Here is an 11,216-nt window from a genome sequence, read left to right as displayed (position 1 = left end):
GACAAATCAGTGCCAAGTGTTCTTTGAAAACAGCTTGCAGTATTATTATTATGGAGTAGAGGGACTGTCTTAATATTACATCTACTGTAAGAACAGTTATTAAACCAAACATAGACTTAGGATAACAGCTCATACAAATCATTAAGTCAATAAGTTAAGAAGGGGGGAAATTGCTGCCTAATTTAAGGAATGGACTATTGTGAAGAATAATTAACATGCAATCGATGCAGGATGTAAAGAAATGAATGTATCATTGTAGAGAAACGGCCTGGAAATACAGATAAAAGCAAAAATCAGTCTTATGTATTTCCTTTCTAGTCTCATAGGTTTTAAACCACAATGTCTTTGTGAAGACAGACAAGCAGCTCCCTGAGAAATACCACAGAATGATTGGAACCTCGTCTATTCAGTCCTGTATTAATCACAGGAAACATCCTCCTGGATAAAACAACAAAGACAATGAAAAACATGAAACAGTTATTTGAAATGTAAAACAGGACACTGGCAGCATACTGATGGATAATAATGAGGGTAATAAACAGGCTGGCCCCTGATTGGATCACTGCAGCAGAGGGGTCTACACTGTGGAGCCAGCACCCTCTTCTGGTACTAATGAGGAAATCACTGCAGCACAGCTCCATCCTGCAGTCAGTAGACCTGAGGGTGAAGCTGCCCAGAGACATCATTAAACAGCAGGGACACGTTTTCATCACGTTTAGTACTTCTATATGGATGATTATAAAAGAGCTTGAGCTGTGGTTTCTGAAGGGAACCATTTTGTCAGACAAACCTATGAATGGACTTGGTGTCTTCTCTATTATTAGAAATCACATGGAAAAGCTACAATATGTTGTACAAGAGGTTTGACCTGTTTCTCTAGTCTGTTTCCTATCCAGGAAGCAGAACTATTAAATATCCCCTTGCTTGTTTTGGGTTATTTTGTTTGAAAATGTACAGTCAACTATTACATAAAAAGTTAAATTCTTGCTTTGTGTAATGTCACCTCATACCATTTTTGTAAGAATTAGAAACGAGTCGTGTTTTTCTTTGCAGCTGACATAAAACATGTTGATCCAGATGGTTATCATTGTCTTTATTGTTGTTTAACCATCTTCTTTTTTTTTTTCTAAAGATGGTGAACATTAAACATCAAGGTCTCAAATTAAAAAGGGTAATACTAATATACAGTAATACTGTATATTGACAAGTGGATGCACCAGTCTTGTTTGTTAAAATTAGGATTATGGTCCGTGAGAGTTGAGGAATCCAGATATTTGGGTGTTTTGTAGACGAGATGAAGCTGATGAGAAGACAGGTGTTTCTTTAATGTGAAAACATCTCCTCCCCAGAGGACATTTAGAGAGCAGACAGAGATGGATGGCTGTATGAAAAGGTTATATCTCTCACAGGCTCCGCCCTCTACTGGACTCTATGGGTACTACCTTATCATGCAAGCATTCTCCTACTGAGACTTCTATAGACGTTGCCGGCCTTGGGGCGGGCCTACCTGAATGCGCGTGCATCTCACCGTATAAAAGCAGGCCTCGCCTCCTGACCGTCATCCCTTTCTCTTCAGCGGCGGAAGTAATCCACTGAGCAAGACGGATAAAAATGAAAAAGAGAAAAGTCATGGGGCCACTCCTCGACAATCGTACCTGCCCGAAGTGCCCGAATTTAATCGAGGGAGCTGATCCGCACCCCCTCTGCTTCCTGTGCATGGGGCCGGACCACGCCGCAAGCGGCCTCGACCCGTCACCGGCCTGCAATGCGTGCCAAATAGGGATGTTAAGATTCACCGATTCGCATCGGGGCACCGGCATAAACGTTCAAAATGCGAGTGCACCGGTTGAAAGAGTGCACATCGGCTACAGTTTGGGTTGAACTTGCGATGCATCGATTGTAGCGTCTTTGCATGGTAAAAAAACGATTCATTCATATAATATCCTCTCATCCTGTCAGCACTCATCAGAGACGATCTTTGATCTTTGCTTCGCACTACGAGGCTATGAGGCCACTACGGAGGCCGAGAGTCTCAGTTATCAACACACATGGAAGTCGAGGAGAAAGAGAAACACAGCGCAAAAAAAAATACCTACAAATCAAACGTTTGGCAACACTTCGGATTTTTCAAGAAAGACGGTCAACTTGAAAAATCGCTCGCAAATTGTAAACGATGCTGTGCCGCTTTACACAAGTAGTACGAGGAACTTAGCGGCGCACATAAAGAGGCGACATGGGGTCTGCGTCTGAAAAGAAAAACCTAAAAGTTAGTGAGGTGTTCTGTCAGAGAGAGGTGTTTAGCTTACAGCAGCCTGTGACTGCCAGTAATAGTTTAAATGTCTTCCTTACTGTAAGCAGTTAGGATAGAGCTGTTTGTGAAAGGTTATTTGTATTATTTATTGTTCATATAGAAACCACTGCTTTCTGCTCTCACTGGTGAGTTAGCCTATGCATGATTGTTAAGCACATCAGGCTGGCAGTTGTATGGGCATTGCACTATGGTAGTTATTTGCACATTGTTAATCCTGGGCAATGCATCCTTAAATTGTTTAACTGTGAGGTGTTATACTGTACTCTGGACAGTTTTTTAAGGTAAAAAATGTAAAGAAAGAAACAGCATGGGATAGTAGTAGAGAGAACCAAATATGTAAAGCACTTTTTTGTTCATTTATGATTTGCTGCATATAAGGAATAAAACAAAGATCCTCTGTCGTACCATATTGAAGTATCATTATTTTGCATCGTGTTGAATCGCATCGTATCGCCCTGAATTGCATAATGTTGAATCAAATCGTATCGAACTGTATCGCAACAGGAGTGAATCGTATCGGATCACCTGGTGTTTCAAATGTATCGTTAATGTATCGTATCGAGATGCGCATCACATCGGCCTCAGTGATGGAGATCCACATCCCTAGTGCCAAATGATCCCTCGGCAAACCCGCCAACATCATTTCCGGGCGAAGCGCGGCCAACAGGAGGAGCCGGAGGAGCAGGACCTCGAGGTAGTCGAGATGGGCGATCCGGAAGACGAGGAGGTGCCATTCCGGTTCACCCTTCCGTGGGGCCAGATGACCCCGGTCCCGGAGGAGGAAAACGACGACGCCGCCTCATTGTCCGGTGGTCCCACTCTCAGGACTGCACTGCTGGACTTTCCAGCGGTGATGACCCTGGCGGCGGAGCACGTATAGGCCTACCACTCCCCCCACCGCTACCACCGAGGCCTGTAAGACGCCTGAGACAGGGGTTTTATGGCCGGTGCATCCAGCGCAACCGGCCCAGCCGGCCTTCGTCTAGCCCCGGTTGCCAGACATCTGGCAGTGTGTGGAGGCGACATGGCAGCAGCCATTAAAAATGAAGGCCCCAGTAGCCGCCATGGCGGGCATCATCAGGGTGCAGGGCCACTCGGACACGCCGTGTCCCGGTGTGCCCTCCCTCGACGAGAGCCTGGCGGCCCATCTGCTTCGGTGGGCGGCTGGTTGGGCGGAGGGTAAGAGACCTCTGCCCCCGCTGCCCCGGGTCCGAGACACCTTGGAATATCTGGACAAGATATTTAGGCTCGGTACACAGATGGTGGCTGCGGCAAATAATCTTGGCGTGTTGGGCGTCTCCCTGATTACCCCTCAGGCAGACACCCCCGCCCTCCCGCAGCAGGACGGGAGCGATTATCCGGACCGCTGCATTGGTCAGATGAATAATCTGATCCATGGAGTGGCAACCGCAGCACCACAGTGGCATACATCAACAGGCAGGGCGGAGTCCGCTCCGTCGCCTTGTTGACCACAGCGGAGAAGCTGTGGTCTTCTCCGCAGAAGAAGACCACAGTGTGGTTATGGGCTTCAGAGGTGGTGTTATCTCTGAGAGCCCTCCACATCCCGGGACTGGAGAACAGGGGGGCCGACCTCATGTCGAGGGGCGGCCCCCTGCCAGGCGAGTGGGTGATTCACCCAGAAGTGGTGAAGCAGGTCTGGGCTCAGTTTGGGAGAGCAGTGGTGGACCTGTTCACCAGCCGGCGCAACGGCCACTGTGCCCTTTGGTTCTCCATGGCTCCAAGCGACGACCCGCCCTTGGGGGTGGACTCATTCGCGCACGAGCCATGGCCAAGAAAGCTGCTCTACGCCTTTCCACCGCTCCGTCTCATTCTTCCCCTCCTGGGGAGAGTGAGGCGGGAGCGTCTGTCAGTCATCCTAGTGGCTCCGGACTCAGAGATTACACAGATGAAGGTGGGCCAGCCCTGGGCGGTTCCCCAGTTGAGACAGGGTGGATCGTCTGACAGTGTTATTCAGTCTATCCAGGCAGCTAGAGCTGGATCCACCACAGCCTGTTGGCATCATATTGAGAGGTGCAGCCAGTGACGCGTCCTAAACCAGGAAGTAAGCTGCTGGTTCCCTCGACAAAAAGCAATGGGATTTCTCAAAAGGGTTTTGGAAAATAGCTGGAAATAAGGTCTGTGGAAAACAAACCTGTTTGATAAATGCACGTTTTGTTGAGCTGGATAATCTCCACACGTCTACCCTACTTTTATAATTCTCGAATCATAAATCTAATCGATTATAAAAAGGGTTTTAGGACGCGTCACTGCACCACTAGAAGCCAACTCCTTCGACCAAGCTGGCTGAAACTTTCTCTCCCTCTTCTTCTCATGCCTGTCACTCTCCTTTAACTCCTCCGGTAACTTTCTTTTATTTGAAGATTGTTTTTTGCCCGGCACTTGGCCGGTTACCGCTGGTATTAAAAACATTTTGGCGAATGGTTAGGTGGCGCGATAGTCTTTAGTGAAGGAGCGCGCTCACGGGAGTCTGCTCGCGCTGCGCTCTGCAGCAAACAGCCGTTTGCTTTTCACCCAACAACGACAACCGAATCACGGAACTCTATGTTGTAGCGTTGATAAACGAAACAATTTAACTAAATTGCTAGTCAAAATACCAATACCACAGGACAATTATTTTAAAGCAATATTTTTAGTGGCCCGAGCGGGCAAGTGGAAAGTACGTTATGCTGGCCCGGGGTGTCTAAATAGTGCTTCCGGGCCAGCGGGCCGTTTATAATGTCGAGCCCTGCCGGTTACCGGCCGGCCCACATCGTCCGACCGGCCCACTTCAGTATCGGCCCATCGGGACGTTCGGGACGAATCCCGATGGGCCGATACTGATGTGCGCCGGTCCGCCCCTGTGTGAGGAGCTGAGAATAGAGCCCCTACCTTTTGAGTTGGGCTCTATTTTATCCTTCTTACAGTTACTGGTGGACAGAGGGCTTGCGTATTCCACGGTGAAAGTGTATGCAGCAGCCATCTCGTCCTGCCATGAGGGATTTGGCTGTGGCCCCTACCCCGGACGTAATGCGGTGGTGCGCCCATTGCGGGGCGGAAGGGCTCTCCTCCCCTGCCTGGAGGCAGGAGGGGGGAGCCCTCCACACTATAGTCCGCACACACTCTGCACGGGGTCAGTTTCTGAGTGTGGGACATGGGCACTTGCACTCTCCCCGTGCTCCTTAGGGACTAGGAGGGATGGTGCACAGTGAGCCCATACGGGGCTGGGGATTCTCTCCATCTGCCTATGGGCGGTGTCAGCCGCGGCCCAGACTTCTCCACGGTCAGAACCGGGATAAAGGACAGTGTGGTGCAGCGGCTGCTAACCAGAAAAGCCGGTCAGGGACAGTGGGGTGGAATGGTATTGTTGGACGACAGTGCTCGTATACATCAGGGCTCCACCCACTGTACCCATAGAGTCCAGCAGAGGGCGGAGCCTGTGAGAGATATTACGCCGGGTTACATATTGTAACCCTTGTTATATAAGCACAGGCGGAGCCCTCTACTCAGGGCACTGTCTGTCCTATTCCGCTCGCTGAAGCGAGTTGTAGGATGACGGTCAGGATGCGAGGCCTCCATTTATACGGTGAGATGCGCGCGCATTCAGGAAGGCCCACCCCAAGGCCGGCTACGTCTATATAAGTCTCAGTAGGAGAATGCTTGCATGATAAGGTAGTACCCATAGAGTCCAGTAGAGGGCTCCGCCTGTGCTTATATAACAAGGGTTACAATACGTAACCCGGCATTTCATGCAGTGACTGTCAGTGATGGAGCACTGGAGACCATTTAACCCTGTGCATCGCTTTTAAAAGGTTGATCTGATTTACTTTAGGGAAAACATAGTATGCGTTAAGAAAACAGATATACAATTATATAATGACATATTTCCCTCTCAGTTCTCATTACAACTACCGAATATTAATTTCACTGAATTGTAACCCATTGAAACCCATTGCTGCTATTGTTTTGATTGAAAAACAAATACATTTAACTGTTTTATGTATAATAAATACTTAATGCTTTTTTTCACAGTCCATGAAATGTCAATAATTAGCAATAACATTGATGGTGATGCACTAACTGCGTTTTTTTTATCACATAGCAGCAGCAACCCTAGTGGAAACCAGAGTCATATCAGGCATAGGGCAAACGTAAAAAATGGCTTAATCTGATGTAAAATAAACAATATTAAAAGACTGCTGATCTATTTTTAATGAGTTATGCTTTATGGCTATGAAATCAATGTTGTGGTTTTAAATATATATATATATAATTTTGTATTTATACAATTGATTATGTATTTATTATAGGAGCTGAAGTTAAAATTCCCAAATAAGAGAAAACATTACTAGAGGAGTAAATGTATTATAGTGCGCTTTCAAACCAAGTACTTTGCCGTACTTATTTCCCGGGACTAAAGAGCAGATCGCGTTCACACCGGAATAAGTCCCTGAGGGAAGATTAGGCAAATGAAGCTGCTGACGGCACTTCTTGTTCTTCTGCTTTGGGTTTACTGGCAGGCCGCAAACAACTTCACGGCGTATACTGCCACCCGGAGTCCCCGGCTGGAAGTCCCCGGAGTTGGGGACTGGCTTCAGTAGAAGCTGCTGGGACTCCCAGCGAGTAAATTGCCAGAAGCGCCGACACCTCCTCATCACTCCACCGCTCCCATGTTTTTTTTTGTGTTGACATAAGTTAGTCTCTCTCAGTTGGTGCGCTGGGCTAATGCTAATGATGCTAATGCCAGCAAATACAATGGCAGCTTCACAAAACTTTTGAGTAAAAAGGGGTGAAAAGGTTCGCAAAAAAACCCAAAAAACTTCTAGTTCCAGATATTTTTGGTGAACTCGGAACTATTCCTGGGAAAAGTACTGTCTATATCCATGAACCAAATAATCTTCACTCTTGTGCACTCTGACTTCTCGTTAATCTGTCTGGGGGGTTAATCCCTCTTCAGCTGCAGGAAAATATATGTTGACCTTGGACACACGCTCACAGCTTGCTCCAAAGGCAAAGGTATTTATACATGAAGCCAGTCACAAGAATACAGAACTTTTTCACAGCAGACCTTTGACTTGTCATAGTAAGGAAAATATAATAATGTGCACCAAGTGAGCCAGCATGTACAACACCAGCCCCTGCCAAATGGCTGGAATGCAGATATCATTGATTTTAATAAACACAGCTGAGCTTTCCCGTCTTCAGAAGGACAATCTCTGAAGTAAAAAGAGGTATGTTAGGAGGAAAACTGTTTATGTGTAACGATTGACAGAGGACATATTGTCCCTTGATCTTACATTTACAATCTTTCACTCAGAGATGCAGTCAAACAAAAACTACAAACATAAAGGAGGTCAAAGATAAATAAATGTAAGTGTATAATGCGTATCAGAGAACTAAATTCTTTAAAACGCTCAAAATCAATAGATTTTTGCTATGAAATGAGCATTGATGATCACAACAAATTGTTTAAGATGAGATACTTTATTGATCCCAAATTGAATGTATTTACCGTGAAATACTGCTCAAAACTAATTCTGCGTGATTACCAAAAAAAAGAGTGGCCAATTAATCTTTGTAATGCATAATTGAAAGTTTTAGAAGAATATAAATTAAAATGCTTTTCTGTTTAAACACAATGCAAAGCAATACATACATTCGGAAAATATAAAGAAAAAAAAGACATTGTTGTATTTTTTCAAACCTGAGTGGAAATAGGCATGCTTCATAACATCCGTTGTAATTGGTCAGCTATATGATGGAGTTACAAGCGTTTTGTGAAACAGGATTAACTGCATGCGAGTATCACAACATCTTCCCACAGCACTGTATCTCCAAGCTCCCACTACAAGTCGTCAGAGGAAGTACACTTATTTTGACGAATTGTAGAAAAGCTTGCAGAGTAAAACCACATAAGCTGGTTGGAACCTACTTTCGTGGAGTCGAGTATTTACAACGTTACATCACCACCATTCACACATTTAGGAAAGTAAAGCGGATTCATCTGTCATTCATCTGCCAAACACAAGATCCATCATGGGAATGATGAATTTCACCAACATTTTGGAGGAATATCATTTATCTAACATACACTTTGATCATCTATCTGCTTAGTTATATGCCGATTCAAATGTTTATCAAAAGGGACTAATAGTGCAACACCTCAGAAGTCTCAGCAGGAGAGGCAGCTCTTTCTTGTGTTTTTATGAAATATAAGGTTGAAGGTTTTAAATCTCACTTTGATTGTAAGAAGTAAGTGTTTTACTGCAAATGTAGGTCAAGTATAAGCAAGCCTCCAGGTTGACCTAATTTGACAAATGAATGTCACAGAAAGTTTTATACATCTTTATCCTATCTGCACCGTGATGTTTAGTGGTACTGTACTCTACGTTGCTAAAAACATATATCTACATGTTCAGTTTCCCTGCACCCATTCCAAAAACATGATGTGTTAAGCCCCTTCCTCTTGGATGATCTAGGCTCTGTGGGTAATCTTTTCAACAGATCAGAGATGCTCGGACTGAGCACAAAGTGGGGCTGCGCCATCAACCTCCTAATGGGATTGGCCGCCATCACTAGATGTGCTGCTGCGATTAGACTGCTTTGAAGCGTTCAGGATTTAGACCTGAAACACCCTGCCCCGGGCAATAGCACTACATGCTTAGCAGAATGACGTGAGTTTTTGCTCGATATCTCTGCACAGAATGGTGACAAGTGAGGCAGGGAAATTGGGTATTTCTTTCTTGATGTATGAATTGAATAATATGTGCGCCAAAAGATTCTCCGTCTGAGATCGGGGTTGTTTTTAAAGGCTGGTTGGGCTGTTAAAATATTCCAACTGATTCTGGCCTGAAATGATACACAAGCATATTTTAATGCACTCAAAAGAGGAGACCAAGATTGTATGAGGAAAATCTCTTAAAGACCATTTTAACTTTGCAATATCATTGATTTCACCTTCAGTAACGTGTCACACTTTTCCTTGTTCAGGGATCCAGTCCTTTACCTGAGCCTATTTGATCCTGACTGTCTGACCAAAGTTAGACTAAAACATGTTCGACACACATTTATAAAAACATACATTTGAAAAATATATTTTAGGGCCATACCTATACAAAACATGTCTGTGAAGTTTTTTTGCTTAAAATACCAAACAGATCACCCATTGTAGCCAGGCTGATTATGCTTTAAATGGAACGGCTGCTGCTAGCCACGCCCCTTTGTAGCGTCACGCAGCTTTCCCCTGCTAGAGAGATTTCTACCGGGAGAAACTCAGCTAAACGCTGCGGTGATTAAATGCCATATTATGCTACCAACCCAGTGGCATAGCCAGGAATTAGTGTGTGGGTGGGCCTGGAGAAATGTAGGTGGGCCAGGGGGAGACTTATTAAGCGTGGGGTCTGAGCTGAAACTTCATTAATGATTTTAATGATGTTTTAATGCACTAATTGACATAAGCATAAACTAGCAGTGAAAACAAAACATAGGCACGGCGGCCCTCAGAATGTGTGTAAAACTGACATCCACATGACTAGGGATGGGTATCGTTAAGGTTTTAACAGTAGGCCTACTACTACTTTTACCGATACCGCTTATCGATCCGGTCTTTTAACGTACTTTTATCATTTTTTGGGGAGAAAAAAAGAAGGTAAACTGACTAAACAAATGTGAACAAAACTAGCATTGCTTTTTATTTAAAATAATACATAATATTTCACATCAAAAGAAACAACAGTGTTTTAACAAATCGTATTAAATAATGTGATGACAGAGCTGTAACAGAATAGCTGAAACTTTAACAAAATAAATAACTCTGTTACCTCTAATCATTAACCCATGTTTATATCATTGAGTTAACTCCGTGTGTTGCTGCTTGCATGCATAATACCTGACGTGGAAACGTTACTCGTGGATGGGGCTACAGAGCTACTAGTAAGACAGTCGAACCCGGTGCATTCCTCCGTCTGAATGTGGTGCACTTTTGCTAAATGTTTAATGTTTTGGCGGGGGGTGGCCAGACGTGCATGTGGGTGGGCCCAAGGGCATTGCGTTTACCACAAGGACATTACGTTACACATAGGGTGTTTCAGTACTTCTCTCGCGGCATAGTTCACGGCATGGTAGGCGACGATCGACACGAATGGCTGCTCAGTTAGTTCAGTCTTTGGCCCAAATCAAACCTCATAGTGCGCCGGACTCTGAGAAAAATATTCGTTGCGGCAAACGGTGGTACTACACTTCGTATCAGTCGCTGGGCCCGGAAAGATTTTTTCCATTGACTAACATTGGGAAGAGACGTCTGTAAATCGTTGGATACTTTTTTTTAAACTAAATAAACTACCTAGTATGAACATTTGTATAGGCAGCCCTTATTAAAAACATTCGGTCCTCATGTTGTAAAATATGCTAATAACGTTATTCTGAGAGTTATTTTCCTCGCATTATGAACGCGGATCCAACCCACGGGACCGCGCCGCCCGGCACGTTCATGTGACGTGTTCAGTACTACATGAGTTTTACCTTTACCCATGGATGCACAATAAGAATGGATTATTATGATTATGAATACTTTCGTGACGTTTCGCTCTCTCAAAAGTTGGCCATTTTGTCTTCATGCGCCAATGAGCAACTCTCATAGGAATGAACGAGGCCCTGCCTCCACGCTGTATCCAGTTCTTATTATACATCCATGGTTGGGACGTGTCATGTCGGCCGGATGTCGCCAATGACGTAATAGGAGCGAAAATTCTGGATCTGCTTGTATAGACTGTATATATAATAAATACATGCATACCAAGTTACTGCGTGGAACATTGAAATGGTTATGATAAAAACAGTGTAGTTCCACTATATAAACGTTACATTCATAATCAAACGAGACAATCTGCAAGAGAATTAGCTATTTTTT

Source organism: Notothenia rossii, assembly GCF_949606895.1.
Source record: "Notothenia rossii genome assembly, chromosome: 4".
NCBI classification, from domain to species: Eukaryota; Metazoa; Chordata; class Actinopteri; order Perciformes; family Nototheniidae; genus Notothenia; species Notothenia rossii.
This window is presented reverse-complemented; position numbering follows the sequence as displayed.